Source organism: Myotis lucifugus, unplaced genomic scaffold, assembly GCF_000147115.1.
Source record: "Myotis lucifugus unplaced genomic scaffold, Myoluc2.0 scaffold_3, whole genome shotgun sequence".
Classification (NCBI taxonomy): domain Eukaryota; kingdom Metazoa; phylum Chordata; class Mammalia; order Chiroptera; family Vespertilionidae; genus Myotis; species Myotis lucifugus.
The window spans coordinates 19137812-19163105 of NW_005871051.1; the positions used below are offsets into that span (position 1 = coordinate 19137812).

A 25294-nucleotide genomic window follows, 5' to 3' on the forward strand; every position below is an offset into this window, starting at 1 on the left:
GTAGACTGTGGGAAAGGTGCTTTCCTTGAACAAAAATCTCATACTGGAATGGACCTTGATGTTTTGCTACATAGTGCCTCCATTCTAGGTTGTTACTGAATACTTCCTCTTTCCATTCCATGTCTTTTTTCTTTCCCTCAACCAAGATTTAATTGCAAGAGACCAAATTCATCTGTAATTATTCTGTCCCAAAGATACAGACAGGAATAAGATGTATTTCCATCCTCTGTAAGCTCACCATCTGGGATGGAAGACGGAATTGAAAATAAATAATTGTAATATGGTGAGACAAGTGCCATTGAATTAATATATTTGTGGTGCAGAGGTGGCATTTCAACAGGAAGTAAATGCATTTTGGCATTATCCCTGTCTAAATATGCAACCCTAGAACTCACCCATCACTCAGCAAAACTGACTCTTCCTGCTTCTTATGTTAATTTCACAATCCTTTTCACTTCAGGGATCTGGAAATAATTTGAGTTTTATTAGTTCAGTCTCTTCTTTCTTTCATCTTATTGTGCTTCTTAATGCCTAGTTTATTATTTGTTATGCAAAACACATTAGATCATCCCTCTCACCTCCATTCTCCCCAGTGATCTTTGTATGTGTTTTTATTTTTCCATTATAAATTTTTAATGTGTATAACTGTTTGTTTCTTTAAAATCCAACCTTGCCCCATCACATTTGCAAAAATCTGAAAGCTTGACAATATACTTCTTGGCGTGGCTACAGGGAAACAGGTATTCTCATATATTGTTGGTGGGAATGAAAAATGGTACAATTCCTATCGAGGGAAACTTGGTAATATTAACAAAACTAGATGTGCATTTATTCTTTTTTTTTTAACATATCAGTTATTTAATCAGGTTCTTATAAGAAATTCAGAACACCAGTTTGTGAGGATAAAGTCCATTGGTGAGAGCAAACAGAGAGCGGAGGTAGCCCTGGAGCTGAGGAGCAGCTTTGATTTTTGGCAGAATTTGTGAGTCCACAGCTTTCTGGTCAACCTTGCGCTGTTCTGTAATCTCATATTTCTCTTTCTCTGTGTTGAAGATCTTTCCCTCCTGGTGTCTGGGCTTGCACAGCTTCTTCTTCTTGAAGTAAGCATCAGTGAGATGTTTGGGGATTTTCACACCACTGATATCAATTTTGGTGGAGGTGGCGATGACAAATTTCTGGTGTGTTCTACGAAGAGGAACTCGATTGAGGGACAGAGGTCCAGTCACAAGTAGCAAGCCACTGCCCCGCTGCTTCAGGAAAACCACTCTCTTGCCTCTGTGCGCCCAGTGAGGATGATCAGAATGGTCCCAGGAGTGATGCTGGCCCGCAGTCTCCGCACATGCTGACTGAAGGGTTTCTTGCCATGGCTCAGCAGCTTTCGAGGCACATCTTCAGTAGGATAATATCTAGGCATTTTGCGGAGTTTAACCACTCGGGTACCACCATTCTTGTCGCCACCAACTGGTTTTGTGACAGTAGCAAGAACTTTCTCCTTCTTTTTCTTTTCAATCCTGGATTTAGGGGCTGAATACTTCTTGTACATGGCCTTTCGCGAATACATAGCTGACCGGGAGTATCTGCCAATTCCTCTGACGAGGACGGGGTTTCGGCTGCAGTGGGGCTTCTCCTTCTTAGGGGCCTTAACCTTGCCGCCGGCATCGGCCTTCTTCTTGGCTTCAGGTTTCTTCTCCTTAGTGTCTGGTTTCTTCTCCTTAGTGTCAGGCTTCTTCTCCTTAGCATCCGGCTTCTCGGTTTTCTTTTCACCCGCCATCTTGCAAGATGGGAAAGAGAACTCTGTGCATTTATTCTTTTTTTTTTTTAAATTTCTTTATTGGTTAAGGTATTACAAATGTGTCCTCATCCCCCCATTAACCCCCAACCTCCCCCCCCACTCATGTTCTCATTCCCCTGTTGTCCATGTCCATTGGTTTGGCTTATATGCATGCATACAAGTCCTTTGGTTGATCTCTTCCCCTTACCCCCACCCTCCCCTACTTTACCTCTGGGGATTGATAGTCTGATCGCTGTTTCTCTGTCTTTGGATCTGTCCCTGTTCATCAGTCTATGTAGTTCTCTATATTCCACAAATGAGTGAGATCATGTGGTATTTATCTTTCTCTGACTGGCTAATTTCACTTAGCATAATGCTCTCCAGTTCCATCCATGCTGTTGCAAATGGCAAGAATTCCTTCTTTTTTACCACAGCGTAGTATTCCATTGTGTAGATGTACCACAGTTTTTTAATCCACTCATCTGCTGATGGGCACTTAGGCTGTTTCCAAATCTTAGCTCTGTGCATTTATTCTTTATCCAACAATCTGACTTCTAGGAATTTATCCTTATATATTTCCAACAATGTGAAAATACAAATACACAGGTTACTCATATACAAACATAAATGTTTGTATTTGTAATATTATACTTATATGTCACAAATATACAAAGCACACATATCACAAGGTAGTATTATTTCTTATCACAAATCATTGGAAACCACCTCAATGTCCAGACATAGGAAACAAAAAACTATGCTACTCACACACAATGGAGCACAATGCAACTGTAAACAAGCATGAGGAAGATCTCCAAGATATGGAGTGATATGGAGTGATTTCTATACAATATTGTTAAGTGAAAAAAGCAAAGTGAATAAAGAACATACATAATATGCACCTTCTATGTTAGAAGTTCAGAAAACATATAAATGTGCTTATCTTTACAAACAAAATACAGAAAGGACAAATCAGGAAACATTAAAGTTGGTTACCTATAAGAGGTGGCAGGAATAGGGTAGAAGAGATACAGAGGGAATAATACATCTCTGAATATATCTTTTTGCATAGTTTTGTTAATGTTATGAAGGCTCAAAAGTAAAATTAAAAAGGATGAGAAGGGGGAAAATTCATCCCTAAAATTGAAAGCAAACTGAAACAAATCACCCAATTACATTTCAAATGAACACTACAATCATACCGAAGGAAGAGAGAGAAAAAAGAAATGACTAATCCAAGTTACTTATGAATGCAGCATCTGACTATATACTCTCAGTCTTAGGTGAGGGTATAGTAGGAGGTTACACAGAAATCTTTTTCTTAGGCTTGTGTATGTGTTTTGTTTATTTTTTTTTAGTGTTAGGAAAAAGTGATTCTGAAGCACTTTTGTATGGTTTATCGGATTGAGCAAATGAGTAAATGTATTATTGTTTTTGGGAGCCAGGGTTCTTGCTAGGGAAGAAGACTCATAATATGGAAAGGGCAAGGCAAGAAAGAACTCTGTTTGGATACATAAAAATTGGAGGTATTAGTGTGTATCATGTTTCTATAATATATATGTGATTATGCATGTGTATGCATGTGTAGATGTATCTTTGTATATATATGTATAAATGTATATACATGTATCTATTATCTAGCTCTGTCTGTTGAAAGGGCCATGAAGCAACATCTCAATAGCACTGAGCACACCTAGTGCCCAGATCTTGGTCTCTAATACTGTTCCCCACTAAAAGAAACCAAGGCTCCTGGGAGAAATAGCTGATTCCAGGGCAGGGTAAGTATGAGATGAGCTGGAACATTTTGTTATACTAGAAATTAAGCAAGTGCTCAAAAAGAGATGGTAGCATGTCACAAGGACACAGTAGCCAGCTTGAAAGGACTCCTACTAGTTAAATCAGATACAATTTGAATATAAAAATAAATTAAGTACAATAGTGAATCATAAACTATTAAAAATAAGAACTTATGAGTCCATACCAATAATAAATGGATATATTAATAATAAATATATGGGGAGAAGGGAGGGCTCTTGTTTATAGTGAAATGATAAAGGCCAACTGGTAAATTGGTAGAGGTGCTAGGGTTTGAAAGTTAGTGTTTTGCAATCCTTATGGTAAAGATTAGGTCAATCAAGAATCATCAATGCACACTAAACTTAGGGGGAAATTTAGATAACAAGCAGGATATTTGTATGGTCTTAAAGTATCTCCCACAGACTGATTACTATTTCCAAGAGAAAGAATAGGAATTATAAAGTGGAGACATTTGACATCTTGACTGATTGACCACAATTTGCATCAGCAATGAGAACAGATGGACATCATGTGCCTCTAGATGTGATACTCTGAGAACAATACTGCAGCACCCATGTCATATTACTGCCAAGAATGTATTGAAGCTTAATCATGAGGAAACATTAGACAAACTCTAAATGAGAAATACTCTATTAAAAACTGAGGAGAGGGCAGGTCTATACTAAAAACCACCATTATCATGAATGACCAAGAAAGGCTCCAGAAGTGTTCCAGATTAAAGAAGGAGACAAGACAGCTGAATGCAATCCCTGCTCCTAGACTAGGTTCTATACTGGAGGGGAAACTACTGTAAGGACATAAATGTGTCAATGGATAAAAATGGGATATTGGACAGATTAGATAAAAGTATTGTTCCAATGTTAAATTTACTAAAGATGATAACCATACTAGATAGTTGTGTAAGAAAATGCCTCTGTTCATAGGAAATATAAGTGAGGTATCTAGGGGTAAGTGGCCACAAATATATATGTATATATGTAACTTTCCCTAAAGTGATTCAAGGGAATATATGGGGTTGGGGAGGGAGGGAAGGAGGGAGAGAGAGAGAGAGAGAGAGAGAGAGAGAGAGAGAGAGAGAGAATAATAAAGCAAATGGGCAAATTGTTAGCAATAGGTGAAATTCAGAAAAAAGTAAATCAGGTGTTCTTGTATTATTTTTATTCTTGTAACTTTTCTCTAAGTTTAAAGTTATTTCCAAATAAAAAGTTTAAAAAAATCAGTCTTGCATATCTGCATTGGTGCAGGAACATTTCTCTCCCTAATATTCTGCTTGTTGGTGTTGGTTCTGGGGACCATGTTGATGTCTGACTACTTGTTACAATAGATAACATCAGTAATCTAAAAGAAAAAAACACTTTTATTTTGGTAGTGAAGCTCTTGCAAATGAAATTTCATGTGGAATGTCAAGCTGTAGAAGAGATGGAAGAAGGGTTGCTCTGATTGTTGGGAGGGAGTATAAGTCTACTTCACCTTCCACTCCCAGTTGGGCAGCTCTGAGGCACCTCCAGAGAATGGAGTTTGACAACCAGTGCTCTCAATTACACTGGGCATGGTCCAACTGACCTTATTAACCACTGAATGAGTGACTGTATTGTGACTGGGTGAAAACCTCAGGATTACTTCAGAGCAGTTGACTTGTGTTTTTTGGACATGTCCTAATGGGTTCTTTCAGTGATAAATGACCAGTTCCTTTCCTACCTCTCCATGAGGTTATTCTGTCCTTGCCCTGTGGTTCACACTTGACAGCTATTCAGCAACCAGGCCCTGTATGTCAAGCTCAGTGTGCAATTATTTCCAAGAATCGAGTTGGTTCAGAAGAAAAGTGTGTAGATAAGGCTCATGGAAATAGAATCATATTTTCTTGTCACTGCTTCATGGTTGTTTGGGATATATTTTCAAATGGCTGTGGTGCCTCGCAGATGGGACTTAGGTTTATTCAACCATCTGCTTCCTTTCCTTTTCTTTCAGGTAGTTAAGAATCTTTAACACATTTGTTGAAGAGGATATTGGCATTTAAATAAATCTTTGGCAAACCCTTTTGTAAAGTGACTTAATACCCTTCCAAGTTAACTACTCTGAAAGTTGGAATCTCCATATATTTATTTTAAAACTCAAACCCAAGTCAACCAAAATGTAAGAGTATTACTTATTCAGCAAACCTTGGAAGATTGTATATAACAAAATCATTTTGTTTAAGAAGATGTAGCCAAAACAGAAACAGACACATAGATGCAGAGAACAAACTGATGGTTGCCAGAGGAGATTGTGTTGGGAAGGAGGGGGCCGCTGGGTGAAAAATGTGAAGGGATTAAGAAGTACAAATTGGTAGTTACAAAATAGTTATGGGGGTGTAAAATATAGGGTAATAACTAAGTATGGTGCTAGGTGGGTACTTGAAATATTGGGGGGATCACTTTGTAAATTATGATTGTTTAACTACTATGCTGTATACCTGAAACTAATATAAAATAATATTTTTTAAAAAAGACATAGCCATCTTAGTGACTTGCCTCAAGTCTCTATAAGGCTTTTTGTAGGGCCAAGACCCTAACTGCTACCTGCCCCGTTGTTCTTTTCACAGGAAGACAAATATCCCCTAGGGCAGTGGTCGACAAACTCATTAGTCAACAGAGACAAATATCAATAGTACGATTGAAATTTCTTTGGAGAGCCAAATTTTTTAAACTTAAACTATATAGGTAGGTACATTGTTATTAACTTAATTAGGGTACTCCTAAGGCTTAGGAAGAGCCACACTCAAGGGGCCAAAGAGCCGCATGTGGCTTGCGAGCCGCAGTTTGCCGACCATGGCGGGCCTAGGGTGAACTGAGGATAGAGGTGGCTCTTGGATTTTATCTCTTATAACAATTTCTGTTGATTGGTAGTGACTTCCTCCAGTCCTATGTTGAGAGGGATTTTGGGATAGCATCTGTTCTAGTAAGAATGAGTGTTATGATCAATTTATGTCTGTTTGGGGTATAGAATAGGGAACTTATCCAGATCTATGCAACATATGTGGTGCTCCTGGTCTAAAAGTAACTCTCAGGGGCTCTGGTTGGAAAGAACACATGTCTGCATTGGCCATAAGCACCAGTCTATTTTATGTGCTTTCTTAGTAACAAGGAGCCTTAGCTATGAATCTGCAGGTTAGACATGGGAGGAACCAGAGACTCCTCACTGACACTTTGATGTTTTTCCTGTGCACATATGACAATACCACACAGGAATCCTTAGTGGAGGGTGTGGCAAAGGCAGTGTTAAAAATCCCCTATACTTAGTTTGGGCTTAACTGATTGGCATGTTCATCTTGATATTTTAGAATTCCAGTCTTTCTTTTTAAGATTTCAGAACCCTGAACTTTCTTGTACAACCTCAGTGATATTTCTTTGCAACTTAAGTGGCAAGAAAAGCTGACCCTGGCGAAGCCCAACCTCTGTCAGAACCTTCCTCAGTACTGAGGCATGAGGAGCAGAATAGAATTCAGAGACAGTCTCTCTGTGAAGCTATGCCTGATCCTCATGAAGGCTGGAGAATTCTCCTCCTTTGAATCCCACAGCACGTTGTACCACTTTTAGGTGAGTTCTGTAGTGCTGCTTGGCTGCCTTCCACTGAGATCCCCTCATCCTTCCCTGCCCCTTTTGATGATAAGAACCTTCCAATGAAGCTTTAATCAGTAGCATTTTTGAAATTTATTTTTTATTGATTTCAGAGAGGAAGGGAGAGGGAGAGATAAAAACATCAATGATGAGAGAATCATTGATTGGCTTCTCCTGCACTCTCCACACTGGGGATGGAGCCCGCAACCCGGGCATGTGCCCTGACCAGGAATCAAACCGTGACCTCCTGGTTCATAGGTTGACCCTCAACCACTGAGCCATGCAGGCCTGGCATCAGTAGCATTTTTGAAGGCCATTATTATACCTTGCTTCCCTCCCTCCTCCCCCACAGTTCCAGGTAATATTGCAAACCATCTAAAACCCCAGTATATGTTTGCAAAGTGCATTGTTTCAAATATTAAATACCTCAGGTTAATATTTGTGTTTTTGGAATTATTTTTTAGGGTAAGAATAAAAAAGGCTGGTTGAGCATCGTTAATCCAGGCAATTCATGATAGATTGTGCCTTCTCCTCCCCGCCACGCCTTTCCTCCCTTCCCCAGGGAATCCACACAGACAACTTCCTGGTGCGGAACAGTTGGAGGTGTTCTTACTGGGAGGCAGGGTGTTAGAGGCAGCCCTCAGAAGGAGTCAATGCGTGTTTTACTCACAAACAGCCCCGAATAAGGAAGACTTTGTGTGAATGTTGTCATATTTCCCAATAACACATGTTTGAAGTAGCCGGTGTGACCCTCCCTTCCTAGAGCAGAAAACAGCTCCCCATTTATGGGCTCCTTTCAGATCCTGCTTATGCCGACACCCGCCTGGGTATGTTCTGACTTTGGGGCCAAACAGATATACATGAGTATGGAGGCAAAATGCTTTTATTTATTTATTAAAATTATTTTTTTTACTTTTTTTATTGTCTAAAGTTTTACATATGTCTCCGAGGCAAAATACTTTCATCGAAAGAAGTTGTGGGTGGAAGTGGGTCCCAGATAGGAGCAGGAGTGTTGCGTGGAGATGAGAATGAGAGGGTTAAGCAACCCTATTTAGGGTGGAGGAGGGTCCACATTCCTATTTCTTTTTTTTTTTTTTTTTAAATATATTTTATTGATTTTTTACAGAGAGAAAGGGAGAGAGATAGAGAGCTAGAAACATCGATCAGCTGCCTCCTGCACATCTCCCACCGGGGATGTGCCCGCAACCCAGGTACATGCCCTTGACCGGAATCGAACCCGGGACCCTTCAGTCCGCAGGCCGACGCTCCATCCACTGAGCCAAACCGGTTTCGGCCACATTCCTATTTCAAAAATGGTATGAAATTGCTTTTTCCTGCCTTACTTCCTCCTGCATCCTTCCCCGTTCGCTGAGGAGTCTGTGAAGATCTTTTAATTTAAGAGTTGAAACCAGAAAGAAAAACACCACAATGAATAGATATACTTTATTTCTTTGATGAAAAGAAATTGGAAACATTAAAATTAGAGTTTTGGAGAATTTTGATGTGATTCTCCTTCAACATATTGTCCCAATTTTATTCTTTCCAGGTGAATTGTCTTAACATGACCACAGTTTTAGACATTCTGAAGAGTCAAGAGAATAATTTTTTTTTGTTTATGGGAGATATAAAAAAGCCTGAGGTATTTACTATTTTTTAAATCTGGATAACTGAATGGTAATAACCAATTGGGCCCGGAATTCTGACAGATAATTTAGAGCTCACATACCTAAGTACAGTCACGCACCATACGTATGAAAGTGGTAGACCACATAGCTGAGGTGTGTAGCAGGCTATACCATCTAGCCTGCTAGATGGTATATGTATGCACCATACGTATGTAGGTGTGTAGCAGGCTAGACACACTTCATCCTGTTCACACAATGACAAAATCACCTATCAACGCATTTCTTAGAACGTATCCCTGTCATTAAGCGGTGCCTGACTATATCCATGTTCCAACTCTCCCGGTCCCCCAAACTCACTTCCAGTCTGTTTTCCATTCACCAGGCTCCAAGCCTTAAACATGCCACGGCCTTTCCCACCTCAGGGTCACTCAGAGTGCTGCTCCCTCCCCAGGAGGGATGCTCCCTTCCCACCCCCTGCAGGCACAGAGCCTGCTCTCCAGCTTAAATCTCACCTCCTCAGACAGGCCTGCCCTCCTCACCCTAGTGAGAGTGATCAATAATACGAATCTTCCTATTCTTCATTTTAGACTCCTTTTTGTATCCTTCGAAATGTCCACCAAAATTTATCATTACCTTGTTAGTTTACTAGATTTCCCTGAAATGTAACTTCTTTGAAGGCTGGGACTCTGCTTGCAAGTGTTTCCAGTCACAAACACCCATTGAATAAACAAACTTGTGAACAGTGGAGCTGGCAAGACCAAAACACACGGGTCATTTGTCCACGGGAGCCAGGCTGGCCTGGAGACGGGTTTCTGGCAGCACCTTCCTGTCCCTGCCGCTGGCCAGGCTGGGTTGGGGGCGTTGGGGTGGAGAAACACCCAGAGAAGCTGAGCTCCTTTTGGTTCTGGGTGCGTTCTCACTATTTTAGAGGTGATGCAAGTCAGCCCAGGCGTGGACTTGAGGCTCTGTCTTTTCTGGCAAAAGATGGGGGTGTGGGTCATACTAGTAGTTACTATTTTAATATGAGGAATACAGCTTGGAATTTTTCTTGGAAAAATGTGGCATTTTCATAGCAGACATTTACCTTCTCAGCCAGACATGATGCTGGTCATGAGGCGCAGGGATGAAGGGAACAAGCCATTCAGTGTCTCTGGGGGAGACCGACCTGTAAACAATTCTAACACGGAGTGACAAGCTGCTACTAGGCAAGTGCAGGTGCTCCAGAGGAGGGCGGGGGGCCTTGGTGGCGTGTGGGAGTGTGGGTGGGAGACTTCCCAGAAAGGTCAACCTCAGCTTGCTGCCTCCTTGCTGGTTTCTTAAAGGAGGATTTGGTGACCTCTGCTGGGAGATGAGACTCCAGCCTGAACTGAGCCATTTGGTGCAAGGAGAGGGGAGATGTGCACAAAACTAAGAAGGCTTTCTAAAGTGAAACTGGCTTTAAGAGATAAAGCTTGAAGGAGATTTGATAAAAGGTGGAGGGACCTGGATCAACAGCATCTGGGAAAATACTGTATGAGCAAGGCCAGAGAGTGGAAAAGGCTGGAAGGGTAGGAATGGAGAAACGAGAGGGGAGTGTGGTCCAGCTAAGTGGGTTTTGTTGGGGGAGGATTTGGACTGAGCAATTCCACTTGTAAGAATTTATTCTCAGGAACCAATCAGTTACACATGCAAAGATATCTCCCCCTTCATTGATGGTACACACTAGAATAGCTAAACACCAGGATGAATTAAATAATTTATGGTCTACCCAGAATATGATAGGACCATTAAAAATGATGGTGTCCTTTTATTTATATTGGGAAGAAAAGACATTCAAGAGATATTGTTAAGTAGCAAAACCAGATTATGAAACAATACTAAAAACATATAAAGGTCTAGATGTAAACACAAAATGGTCACAGTGGGGGAATAATTTGAACAATTATTTATTTTTTTGCTTTACACTTTTATGTGTTTCTTTTTCTACCCACAGTGAGCGGGCATCAAATTTACAATCAGAAAAATCAGTAAAGTGATTTCCATTTTGAAAGGAAAACCCCATAGGTTTTTACAGAGGTGATCAGGGCTAGAATCTCAGTTGAAGTAATGATTTTCCAAGGAGATTCTCTAGTAGGCAGGGGCTTCTGGATCTTGTGGTTTTGGCTCTGGGTGGAGAGATGAAATCTTCTTCTGTTTGCTCCCCAGTACTGACCTCCCCCTTTAATGCTCTAGAATAGGCATGAGGAGAGGCTACTTAGCATGCTCCCTGAGCTGGTGGTTCTGCAGGCTATCTGCGCATTAGAAAGTAATACCTGTGCTCAGGTCAATTAAAGCCAGATCTCTAGAGATGAGGCCCTGGTAAAGGGCCCAGGTGATGCTATTCTGAAGCCAGGGTGAGTACCTCCTGATTAGAGGATAAGGAATGATGAATAAACAGCATCATAAATTTGGACCACTGTTTTTAAGGTAGGCCAGACCTGTGTGTTGACCTTTGAAACAGGATTCCTTGGTCAAATTCTTCTGTACTTCCCTCTAGGAAAGTCTCAAAGCACACGGGCAAGTAGAGGCACTGGGAAGTCCTGCCATAAAGAAATCTGCTTTGTTTCCCTTGGTGTTTCCCATTGTATTGGCTACAAACACCTTTGTTCTTGGTAATCCTTTATCTTGGGTTGCAGTGGGCTGGCAACAGCAGCCTGGAGTTCTTCTTGCATGCCACATAGTTTGGCCACCCTGTGGGGACAATTCTCCACAATGACCCTAGGGCAGTGGTAAGACCCAAGTGGATTCCTGGATATACAGCCGTATTGGTAAATGTGGGGTTCCCATTCTGGAACTTTGGGGTATATACCTGTTGCTCACTAGACTGCCTGACCTGGAACAGTGGGGAGGGGACACCCTGGCTACAGAGTCTGGTGTACACAGGAGGAAAATGAGGTCCAGAGAGGTTATCCCGTGCTTTGTCCCAAATAATGAAGCTGGGCAGGAGTCCACAAGGGACTTAAAATCCAGACTTTCTGCTTCTCAGTCACAGCAGTCCCCTTCCTCCCCACCGGGTTAAAGATATGACCTCAGACATTTTATGATCTTTGAATAAAGGAGCACTGCCATGATTAATGGGAAGTTCTGGCCTCTTTATTCCATTTTGTGTTCCTCTCTCCATCTGCCAAGAAGACACCCAAAGCTCTAAATATCACTGGGTTGTAAGGAATGTTTAGAATTGAAGAGCTGGCTTGACACGATTAAAAGCTTCCAGAAGGCTGTTCTGGCTCCAATTATTTACTTAGCGATAGCGAGCTATTTAAATTTCATTATGGAGTAGAAAACAGGGAGATAAGAACAAAATATGGCCAGGCTGACTGTGACCTCAAAACCCTCTGCTCCTTTGGTTTATAAAAGATAGCAGGAACAGAACATTCTGATTCAAGGATCATTTTGTTAAACTGTGCATTCTCTTAAATGGAATTGTTTCTTAATCTCTTTGTGGGCTGCTAATGGCCATTTATGGAGCATTCCAAGGCAAAGTCAACGTGGACCAAATGGGGCTGCTGATTTGGGGAGGGGTCCCCCAGTGTGGAAGGTCATTGGACAATGACTCAGTAACTCCCCCCTGACCCCCGTTTCCAAGGCAAAGAAAGCAGTGCTGTCCTTTATTTTCCTCAGTCCCTTTTATATACATGACTTTGATTGTTGAAACACTTCCTCCTCTTGCCCCAGTCCTCTTGCAAGATTAGTCTCTATAGTACTTTAAACTATAACATTTCCATTGACACAACTTTTCATTTTGTTCTTCGTACAGCAGGTAGGAAGGGCTGGAGGGTATGGAGGGTAGAGTACCTGGCCCAGTGGATTGTCAAAAGGGGCACTTAACTGATATATACACCCATGTGCACACATATGTGTATATATACACATACATTTATTTTACATTGAGGACTAATTTACATATAGTAAAATTCACCCCTTTTAATGTATAATTTTATGAATTTTGACAAATGAATACAGTTGCATAACTTCATCAAAAATCAATATACACAGTGGTAGGGAAAAGTAGGTTTAGAGTTGTTCATATGAAAAAAATACTAATACAAGAATAAATTCTGTGTGTTTTCCTGATTATTTATATGAATATATATATGATCTAATTATATATATATATATATATGCAGAAAAATTGATCTTCATTATGTTCTCAGATAGTTCTTCCTCTCCACTTTAATCTTTTTTAATGGAGCTCCTATTATCTAGATGTAATATCTCTATTTCTATCTTCCTTATCTCTTAGTATTTCTTTTATATTGTCTATTTCTTTGTCCTTGTTTTCTTCCTTCTGGGATATATATATATATATATATATATATATATATATATGTAATTTTTATTGTTGAGATTATTAGATGTCCCTCTCCCCCCCCCCATTGTCCCCCTCTACCCAGTTCCCACCCCACCCCACCCCAGGCCTTTGCCACCCTATTGTCTGTGTCTATAGGTAATGCATACATGCATATAAGGTCTTTGTTTAATCTCTTTCTGCTCCCCCACCCCCCAGTCTGTTCCATTTCCATGCCGCTGACTCTATTTTATTCACCAGTTTATTCTGTTCACTGGATTTTTTATTCCCCAGACAGAAGCAGATTCACAAGAGACTTAGAATTCAGTGGTTCTGAATTTTGGCTGCACATTGAAATCACTTGGGAAGTTTTAAAAAGTCCTGATGCTCACACCATGCTCCAGACCAATTTCATTAAAGTCCCTGAAGGTGGAATTGAAGCAACAGTGCCTGTATAGCTCTCCAGGTGATTTCAATTTGCAGCCAAGTTTGGGACTCTTCATCAAGACTAGATTGTAAATCTCCAGCCCTGGGAGTTTGAAGGAGAAGGGATGTGAAAATAATTTCTAAAAGTCAGTTGGTCCCCTGGTTTTTTCTGTTTCTTCTGAGGACATCTGCTCCAGATCTCTATGTCTTGGCAGGAGGGATGCAGGCACTGTTTGCCACAAGGTGATGGGGGAGAGGGTTGGGGGAAGCAGAAGTAGAATTCCATCAATTCTTCTATTTTATCTTCCCCAAAATCCTGCTGGGCTGTGTCCTGTCTTAGGACAATGCCACCACTCCACAATCACCAGTATAAAACAAACCCAGTAAACTTAGGAGCTGGTCACCATGTTTTTTCCCCTACTTTACTAGTTCCTTTGGAGTAGATGGGGATGGGGCAGTGGAGGTGGGGATCAAGCAGTCATGCTCCTTCAGTATCTTGGCTGCACTGGAGCTACTCAGGGCATGACCCATGGACTGGATATATGACATCACCTGGGAGTGTGTCAGAAATTTGGAATCTTGGGCCCCACCCTAGATTCAGAATCTGTATTTAAACAAGATCCTCAAGTAATTCCCATGCATCTTAAAGTTTGAGAAGTACTGCTTGACACAGAAGAGAAGCTGAAGAAACACATGTAAATTGAATCAGGCACCTTTGTGAACAAGTGCCTTGGAGTTTTGTTTTGGTTATGTTGTGTCTATAAAATGTTGATTTTGGATAGGTAAACACCAGAAATTGCTGCCTCGCACAACAACTTCAAAAATACAACTAAAAGACAAAACATCATCCAGAACCACAGGAAGGCTGGCTGAGTGGAAATTTTACAACTAGAAGGAAAGAGAAAAGCACACTGAAACTCAGAGGAGGTGTGGAAGTAAAGTGCAGAGGTACGGAGGAGCACGTGGAAACGGCTGGCAACTGAGGACAGGGTTGTCTTTTTCAATCGGGAGGGAGTCTCAAGCTCCCGACTGCTCTGAACTCCAGTTCCAGGCGATTCTCTGGGGACCCAGACTCATACGGGGAGAAACTGGACTGTCTGGCATCGAACGGAACTCGAGGGTGGCTTTCTCTCAGAGGCGCTTGCAGTGATTACCGGGACACTGAGACTCGGGGCCTCTTAGGGTAGGACTGAGGAGCAGCCATAGCTGCTTGCTCCACCCTGTTGATCCCCTGAGACCCCTCCCCACCCAAGCTGTGTGCAGAGGCTTTTGCATATGAAAGGCCTGGCCCTTTGCAATCTGAAAATTACCTAACAAACTGCAGCTGGGTCAGAGAGACCCAGAACTTCCAAAAGAAGGCCAAAGGCCCCACAGCAGCTTGCATTGCTTCACAGCTGGGCCTCATCTGGGCACCTCCAAACCCCAAACAAAGAAGAGGAATCTTCAGATCTCTCCGTAGCTCCTGCTGGGTAGCCCCAGGCAGAGGCTAAATTAGCACCTCCTTAGAGATCCAAGAGCCAGTGTACCCAGTGGTCAGAGTGGGACCATCCAGATTACAACTCCTCAGATCCATAAGGGACACACTCAGGGGACAGACCCAGTGAGCACCAAAACCCCACTGAAGCAAGTCTTGCCTTAGAAGGGTGTCTCCAGCACAGAAGTTCTCCCACTGTAGACACAGCTAATTCTCACAGCCAATTGGCCTGGAGGTCAATTCCTCCCAGTGATACCTACAACAATCAAGGCTTAACTACCACAAGACTGTGCACAAAGCCCACAAAGGGGTGCATCAAGAGTGTCCACCTCAGGTAACTGGGGAGGCTGAGCCACTGGGCCCTATAGGACACCTAGCACAGAAAGCCACTCTATCAATACAGGGAAGCATAAAAAATGCCGAGACAAAGAAACAGGTCACAAATGACAGAAATGGAGGAAAGCAAACTACAGGATATAGAGTTCAAAACCACACTTATAAGGTTTTTCAAGAATTTTCTAGAAATCGCCAATAAATTTAGTGAGATCTCAAGAAATCTAGTGAGACCCTCGAGGTTGTGATAAAAGACCAACTAGAAATTAAGCATACACTGACTGAAATAAAGAATATTATACAGAGATTCAACAGCAGACTAAAGGATCGCAAAAATCAAGTCAAAGATTTGAAATACGAAGAAGCAAAAAACACCCAACCGGAAAAACAAAAAGAAAAAAGAATCCAAAAATATGAAGATAGTGTAAGGAACCTCTGGGACAACTTCAAGTGTACCAACATCCGAATTATGGGGGTGCCAGAAGAAGAGAGAGAGCAAGATATTGAAAACCTATTTGAAGAAATAATGACAGAACACTTCCCCTACCTGGTGAAAGAAATAGACTTACAAGTCCAGGAAGTGCAGAGAACCCCCAAAAAAAGGAATCCAAAGAGGACCACACCAAGACACATCATAATTAAAATGCCAAGAGCAAAAGACAAAGAGAGAATCTTAAAAGCAGCAAGAGAAAAACAGTCAATTACCTACAAGGGAGTACCCATACGATTGTCAGCTGATTTCTCAACAGAAACTTTGCAGGCCAGAAGGGAGTGGCAAGAAATATTCAAAGTGATGAATGCCAAGAACCTACAACCAAGATTACTTTACCCAGCAAAGCTATCATTCAGAATTGAAGGTCAGATAAAGAGCTTCACAGATAAGAAAAAACTAAAGGAGTTTTTCACCACCAAACCAGTATCATATGAAATGCTGAAAGGTATCCTTTAAGAAGAGGAAGAAGCCTGACCGGTTTGGCTCAGTGGATGGAGCGTCAGCCTGCGGACTGAAGGGTCCCAGGTTCGATTCCGGTCAAGGGCATGTACCTTGGTTGCAGGCACATCCCCAGTAGGGGGCGTGCAGGAGGCAGCTGATTGATCTCTCTCATCGATGTTTCTAACTCCCTATCCCTCTCCCTTCTTCTCTATAAAAAATCAATAAAATATTAAAAAAAGAAGAGGAAGAAGAAGAAAAAGGTAAAGATACAAATTATGAACAACAAATACACATCTATCAACAACTGAATCTAAAAATCAAGTGAATAAATAATCTGATGAACAGAATAAACTGGTGAATATAATAGAATCAGGGGCATAGAAAGGGAGTAGACTGACTATTCTCGGGGGGAAAAGGGGTGTGGGGGGTGCGGGAAGAGACTGGACAAAAATCGTACACCTATGGATGAGGACAGTGGGGGCCTGGGAGGTAAGGGCAGAGGGTGGGGTGGGAACCGGGTGGAGGGGAGCTTTGGGGAAAAAAAGAGGAACAACTATAATAATCTGAACAATAAAGATTTAATTAAAAAAATAAAATGTTGATTTTGGTTCTTTGATTTGAGTTTTCTCTGCCCTAGGCCAGAATTCAACAATGTTGGATTTTCCTTCTATGCAGATGAATTTTTAAAACAGAATTCTTAGTTTAAGAAAAACAACGCTCTAGTAGCACCATCTACCTCTAGGTTGTAGCACTCATTGCTGTTGTAATTTTATATTTACTGGTATGAATAGCTGGCGGATGTCTGGCTCTCACATATTATAAGCTCTAGAAGGACTAGTAAGTTTACTGACTTTATTAGTCATTGCCTCCTTAGTGCTCAGTACAATGTGTGGCATACAGGTGGTGCTTAATAAATATTAATCACATAAGAGAAGTGACTTGAGCACTTATAGAGAGCTATTTAATTGATGGTTGTCTTTTGAATGTTAATATTAATGATTATACCTGTAAAGTATTATTTTGTTAAGAAATATATATAGTTTTGGGAATATGTTTCTTCCATTATTACTATTTCTTGTCATTAATATTAAATCCAACTACTTGAATTTTTAGTTTTATGTTTATTTAAAAAAACTTGAATGCACATTAGTATTCAAATAAATGTTAATATTTATTTTTTAAAAATGTCTACATTTTTTTCATGAAAACAAAAAAAATGTTGCCTTAAAGGAATTTCACATCTCTTTGGTATTTGAAAAGAACAAATACATTCATTATATGATATAGAAAAGCAAATGGGTGCAGGGGTCATGGCATGTGCTGAGCATGAATCCTATTGGAATTGTTGCTACTATCATTCTTCTCTCCTTTCCCACCTCAGTTTAGGCCCAGGATAGTAGCACCACCAATTAAAATTAACTTTACTCTTTCCCCTACTCTGTCTTCTCTGCCAAATTTCCCAAGAGGTGTTCATTGTGAAATAGTTTGGCTTCCCATCAGACTGAGAGAAGTGGGAGGGAAGTGTGCCCGAGCTTAAGAAAAGCATCTGACAAAAATCCAATTTTTTATTATATAAGGTTATAAATGTGCATTTAAATAACCACTTTATTTAATTTGAATATCAAATTTTATTGGTTAAGATGGAGGATAGGTTCCTGATGTCTTTCATAGTCATGATTCCCAAAAGATATATGATTCCTTCAAAATATGATCCATTTTATAGACCGCCGCAAGGGATTCCTAGTCTGCTTTCGTGTGTGTCCCTCTTCTTTGCCTCCCCACTGCGAGCCTGATTGCACATAGAGAATAATTATTTGTGCAGAAGCGTTAGCCAATTAAGAAATAGACTTTTAAAAAGATCATGCCCAGCTTTTCTCTGGAAAACTTAAAATGAAGTTTTTGCTTTAAACTTGGCAAAGCTAAAGACCAAAGTGATGTCTATGATGAGGGCAAGTCTGACTAATAATTGGAGACTATTAGAGAGCCAGTAGCACAACACATGCTTTTGGCTTTCAAAAGTGATGAAAGGTATGCAGAGGGGCAGAATCAAGCCACATAATGGGAGTGCTACGGAAATGATTTTGTTTTGAGCATTGCTGAGTGTTAAAGCAAAGTAACTTTTTTCAAGTTTTTCATTAAACATTAAATTATAACATGTAGAGACTTAAAAAAACGTTTAATTTTAATTCCTAAAATGTGCATTTGTTTAACAAATAAATATAAACCTTAATGAGACATTTGGGGGCTGCACTTTCCTTTACTCTAATTAGTAGCCCCTACATTTAAAAAATGATTGCAAATGCTTCATTTCAGTAATGAAATATCAAAAAGAAAAAAAGAAAAACAAAACAAAACAAATTATTGAGTTCCAAGTGAGAGCATTTCTTTATTTTTTTCCTAGAGAATAACTATTAGGCACAGAAAAACCAACTTGAATCTCATTTCTACACATCACTAAGGAGTTATTGAGCCATATAAGCAATGACCTTTTCCTGAAGATTAGAAAAAATTACTAGTGTGGAAAAATGGTCATTTGTTCAGGGAGGACTTTGGTCATGCTCTTACCTACTCCCACTCTCTACTCACTTTTTTCTTTGTAGACTTGGGGAAAAGAGCCAGATTTAAAAACTCATTTTACCAGCAGAGGTCACCCTTTCTCCTCTATCATTCCCAGTAAATGGCTTCTTAGCGGCGATTCCTTAGTCCAAGGAAATGCAGGCGTTTTCAGCTGGGAGCACAGCCACAGGGCTGGTGGAAATATATTCAGCATTCACACCACTGTATCTTCTTACATATGCACTGTTTAAACATAGTAGCTACCTGGACTCTTAAGTGGATAACTTGCATACATATAAGAAGAGCCATTAGGTTACGTATAATAATCCTATTCTTCGGTTAGTCCACTTTATCAAGTATTATTCCATGCTTACTGGTTCCAGCTCAAATTTTCCCCAGTTCTCAGACTCATGGGCCAAAGAGTAGTTATCATAATCCCCTGAAGGTGACTGGCACAAGCCCTCAGAGAGAATTCCCTTGTGAGTTTCTGTAGGGAAAAGAGGAGGAATTAAATAGGATGTGGAAGTATTGAACATGGACTGAGCATAGAACCCAGTGCCAGGACAGGAAGGTAAGCTAGAGAGGTATAAACCCCAGTCTTGGCTTCTGTTTTGGTTTGGTTTGGGAAATAAAAGCATCTATTTGTAGTTCATTTGAAGATTAACATTGGACTACAGAATAAACTTCTAGTGGATTATTCATGAGTGTCCAGCGTATGGGTCATTCCATAGGTATCGTCTACAGAAGGTCAGGGGTGATGAGTGATGGAATTGCCCCAGTCCTGTTACCTTGCACTGGGGGATGGGGTGGGGTGACACTCAGCACGTGTCTGGCCAAACCCAAAAATGGACTTTAGGAATTCCTATTCTCTTCCTCCCTTCATGGGGAAATAATAGGCACTTTCTTGGGGTCCCTGGGAAAGCTGGGCTTATTGGTTTTACAATGGTTGGTGAAGATATTTTCTAAATTAAATTCCCTCCCTTCCTTCTCTTTCTTTTCCCTTTTTGTGTAAATCAAAGTTTTTGTTGGCATCTTATAAGTTTAAAAATGCAGTGTGTTTTGGGATTCTCTGTGGCTCTGCTCTTCCCTTGGGCTCCAGGTAGCACAATCATAGTGTACAGGCGATGAGGTAGTGCTTCCTAAAGAACAGAAACGTACCTGTCCCTTCCAGGAAGTGGGGTAGCCAAATGACCGTGACAGTGGACTTTGATTAATGCATGTGAGGCCACGCATCCCAGAGTGGAAAATCTACCTGTGCTCTTGACATCACTCTCTGGGGTCCTCCTCTTACTGGTCACTGAACCTCTGCCTCTTCCAGCTGGCTCTGGGCTGAGTCACCTGCTACCTGTCTGCCCATCACCATGCCTTGTAGAAGCGATGCTGCCTTGCCAGAGACTGTGGATAAATAGACAGGAATTTTGCAAGCTGATTTTTAAACCACTGATAGCTTGAAGTCAGCCTTGGTGGAAATATTTACAACAGGGAATGGCCAACACTGCAAATCAAACCCCGCCTCTTGCCAGCTTACCCATCCTCCAAAGCTGATATGCTTCTTTTAGTACCAACTAAAACATACTCACAACACCTTATTTTAACAGTGACACACTTTGAGGTTGTTTTGATGTAAATACTTACTAGGAAAAAAAGAGAGAAAATAGCCTCACTTCCTTCTCCTCCTCCTTCAAAAGCTTTGAAACAAAGTTGTTTGTTTGTTTTTATCAAGTACAGATTTCTACTCTTAATGTTAACCAGAGTTTGTTTAAAAGATGGGCAAGTTGTCCCAGCTTTCAGGCACAGTTTGATTCCTTTCTTTAAGCCCACACTAGACCAACTTTCCTTTTAAAATCCCCTCATTTGCTTCTTCCTGTCTCCTCTGGCTTCCTGAGGGTAACTGTCCCAGACATTGTCCTTACCCCAATGCATCAGACTCTTCATCAGTCCTTTTAGGCTCAGGAAGCCATTCCAAACCCTCCTTGGGTTTGTTTGTGAGAGACGGTGGCTATTTTCAGTTTCTCCATGGAATTATCCTCTTATTTCTTCACAGGTCAAATCTGGACTCCAAATCATTGCCCTTGGATATTCAGGAGAGAGAAAGTTGCTCATTCATCACCTTCCTCACCCAGATAGTGAGCACTGCTTCTACCCACTCTGAGACAGGTACATTGATGTAGGTCCAGAGGCTGTATTTTAGAAAAAAGAATGTGGATTATAGAACCTATGGGTTAGCGGTATTGTGAGGAGGTTGCCTCACCTCTGCTAGGGACATGTTCATATTTATTTCCCTAAACACAGGGCCTAAAAGATTAGTTTATCCCCATTTGTTGACTGACCCAGTTTATTGGCTTCAACATAGGGGGTTTTGGGTGGAGGGGAGGGTGTCACAATTTAGATAATAGCAAATGGGAACTGATTCTGTTTTAAAAATATTTATAGGAGAAAGAAATGTCTAGCCCTGGCCAGTGTTTCTCAGTGGTTAGAGTGTCAGCCCACACACCGAAGGTTGTGAGTTGATTCCCGATCAAGGGCACGTAGCTGGGTTGCAGGTTCATCCCAGGCCCTGGTCACAGCATATGCAGGAGGTAACCAATCAATGTCTCTCTCTCTCTCCCACCCTTCCTCCTTCCCTTTTCCTTCCACTCTCTCTAAAAAAAAAAAGAAAAAAAGAAAAAAAGAAATGTCCTCACAATCTCCCTTAATTCCCTCTTTCAGATTAAACAACGCTTCAGGAAAGTCTTCCCCATGGCCTAAGTCAGGGGTGGGCAAACTTTTTGACTCGAGGGCCACAATGGGTTCTTAAACTGGACCGGAGGGCCGGAACAAAAGCATGGATGGAGTGTTTGTGTGAACTAATATAAATTCAAAGTAAACATCATTACATAAAAGGGTACGGTCTTTTTTTTTTTTTAGTTTTATTCATTTCAAATGGGCCGGATCCGGCCCGCGGGCCATAGTTTGCCCACGGCTGGCCTAAGTCCTACTGGAGGCAGGGCGAAGCCATTGTTTTCTCCTGGCCTCAGTTGGGGAGTGAATCCTAATTCTGTATATCTGTGGTTTGCATCTGTGTATCTACACTTATCCCTCAAAATTTCTCCACTCAAAATTAATTTTTATTCATTCAAATTTAAATAACAAACATGTGCAGTAATTTAAGAAGAGGTACATGCAGCCAAGTCAAACAAACAGTGGTGGGGCTTTATGACTCTCAGAAGTGAGAACTTTTATTCCTCAAAAACCCTAATGACACAGTGGGTTTGAATGTCACCATTACATTATCCCTCATCCTTCTTTTCTCCCCTAATTAAGTCCTTTTGCAATCCCACTTATTTTGCTAGCTGTCGAGGATATAAAATAAATTAGGGTGGAAGTCAGACAGCATGCCTGTTTATTCCTCACTCCTAGTTAGTTTTCTTCTTCGTAAATTGGGGTTTTGTGCCTCTTTTGGTAGGAGAAGTTCTTCTCGTGTTTGCCAGATATTTCTGCAGAGTGGGGAATGGCAATAGAAGCTGGAAAATGTTAATGGTGAGAGGGTAGCATTGGGGAAAGTAGCTGAAGCCTGGGTACAGGCCACTTTTCTGTGCATGTTTGCATTTAACAGGAAACTTCTGGAAGCAAGATGCTTGAATGCAAAGAATCTGAACCCTGTGATGAGGATTTCAGGCAGGCCGGTGAGAGAGATATTTTGTGGAGTGTGTGGGGACTTTCTTCATCATCTAGACAAGCGTCTGCCTCTCCCCTACTTATGAGAGCGGGGCTGGGGCAGGCCTGAGACTCAGCCATGGAGAGTGTTGGAGATATGACTGTGTTTTTGACACAGACCCTAGTCTCTGAATAGGTTATACTAGGATTTGGGGTTCCTCTGCCCACGTGTGGCCCCAGGTACACAAGCTTGAAAGGAGTGGATCTGGGCCACGTCAGGGATGGGGCTGGCTGTTGGCAATCCTAGGTGTAGCTTCCCTTCCCCTGGTGGAATCCTGACTCTCAGGACTTCAGGGCTCAGAGGCACCGTAGCAGCCCAGTGAGTGTAAGCCTTTCATTTCACAGATGAAGTCACTGATGCCCCAGAGGACTCCACCCTCTTTCTGGGCTTGTCAGAGGCACTTACGAAATACATGTTGACTTGACATGGCCCACTGTGAAATCTGCGTAACAGAACTCCTCACATGGCAGCTGGATTAGACTGCCAGCAGCTGGGAATGATTCTCCCTCTGTTGGTTAAGCTTAAATGGTGGGGGAGTAGCAGCGGGGCATTGTGGGAAGTGTGGCTGGTACAACCCAAGTGGAGGTCGAAAGCCTCCCTTCACAGGTAAACTTGAGTTTAATAGACTGTCAGAACTGGAAGGGAATCTTATAAATTATTAAGATCACCCCCCTCAGGTTACAGATGAATAAACTGAGGCCCAGAGAAGGGAACAGATTTGGCTGATGCGTTGCTGGCAGAACTGGGTTTTGTGCCCAGCGCACAGGCTTCCTGATTGAAGTTCTTGCTGTGCCACGGAGCCTCTCCTGGCAGCATGTTGTAAATGTGAGATTGACTGTACTGTGTGGAAGCAGAGGATATGAAATGCACTGGAAGGGAGGTGCAGGTAGGCAGTGAGCACACAGAGCAAGGCCTGGCCAAACGCAGCCTGGATTTCTCTTCCTCAGCCATTTTGCGACTTAAGATGGAGCGAGAGTTATTGTCCTACTAGAGAAATAGAACCGTATAAATTAAACCTGCAATGGCCTGTCTGCTGAAGGTGTGAACAAGGCCGATAAATCCCTGGGAGCTTAGGAAACATCTGCTCCTTACCTTGAAGGCAGAAATGTTACCATAAAGCAGAAAAAGCCAGGGCTGGAATCTTTCACTTTCTCTGAAAGGATAAAGATGGAGCCCAACCTTCAGATAAACTCCAATAGCTGAGGGAGATACTGCCTCTGTCCTTTACGAAGCAGGAAATTTCCCACTTCTGCCGTGCCAACCTCAGCTCTTCAGTGACCTTGTGCTGTTCTGCAGCCACAGAAAGGAGCCTTGACCTGGCCAGGGTACTTTCCACTGAGCCCCAGTGGTGGATGGGTAAATTGAGTCAGCAGGAGGAATGACAAGAAGTTTTCCAAGCAGAAGAGGAAGCAGGAGTTGGGGCAGGCTACCAGGCCCAGGTGGGAGAAGTCAGGGAGAAATAAGGTCAGGAATGTAGGAGATCAGAATTGGATTGCTTATCTAATATCAGGAATCTTGAAATCAGAGGCATATGAGGAAGCACCATGAAGTAGACCTAACATGTGAAATGCTGATTTCTAGCAAGAGGAAGCCCTCTTAAACACAAAGATGGCTGGTGGTTATCAGAGGAAAAGGGGTGGAGGGGTCATAGAAGGTAACATGGGTTAATATATGGTGATGAAAGATTTGACTTTGGGTGGTGGGCACACAGTGTAATATACAGATGTATCATAGAATTGTACACTTGAAACCCATATAATCTTTTTTTTTAAAATATATTTTTATTGATTTCAGAGAGGAAGGGAGAGGAAGAGAGAGATAGAAACATCAATGATGAAAGGGAATCATTGATTGGCTGCCTCCTGCACGCCCCCTACTGGGGACCAAGCCCGCAACCCAGGCATGTGCCCTTGACCAGAATTGAACCTGGGACCCTTGAGTCCGCAGCCTGACGCTCTACACACTGAGCCAAACTGGTTAGGACCCCATATAATCTTATTAACCAATATCACCCCATATATTTAATCAAAGATGGCAAATAGGTGACATCTTGTTTGTCAGTCCCAGCTGAATGATGGTGGCCACTTGAAGTGTGGTATCTAGGAGGGTCAGAATCCCCGACTGGGGTAAAGGGTGCTGTGTCCATTGATGATGTCTGCTATGGACAGGTCAAAGAAGAGACTGCCATATTTCCCATTCCTACCTCATTTGATGGCCTCTCCTAATATTCCTTGTTATACCTAACTGGTTTTTGCAGCTTGTACCTATGTGCCTTGTACCACCCATAATCTTTCAGTATTCTGAGCAGGTGCTATGTTGTTGGTCCAAGTAATAAATGAGCAATCTTCTTTAATTTGTCCCCCTGTGGTGGAGTCTAAGACTTGTTCTCTTTATATACTATGTTCAACAGCAAATGTATACAATCTTTTACATTGAAAATAATAGGGAATTAAAAAACTTAGAGGCTGTGCTTAGACACAGACCACCATCTTTGACCTTGTGGCCATGGAGTCCCCTCTCTCACATTCTCTCAGAGTAGCCTGGGAAGTGTAGTGGATGGTGAGGAGGCAAGGTGGTCTATGCCATGCTTCTTGCTCTACCATGGGATAAGATCTTTTTTTCCAGATTGATAAGGAGTAGATATTTAATAAATAGGTGGTAAGTGAAATGAACTCTACTTTTGGTATTTCTGCAGGGACAGGTGTCAAAGTCCACTTACCTAGGAAGTAATATGTGTAGAGAGGTATGCACCTGGGAT

General features: G+C 41.6%; 1 pseudogene; it reads right to left on the reverse strand.

Moving 5' to 3' along the window:
• Positions 1–881: 881 nt before the first annotated feature.
• On the reverse strand, positions 882–1789 carry LOC102436817 (annotated as a pseudogene).
• Positions 1790–25294: the final 23505 nt, after the last annotated feature.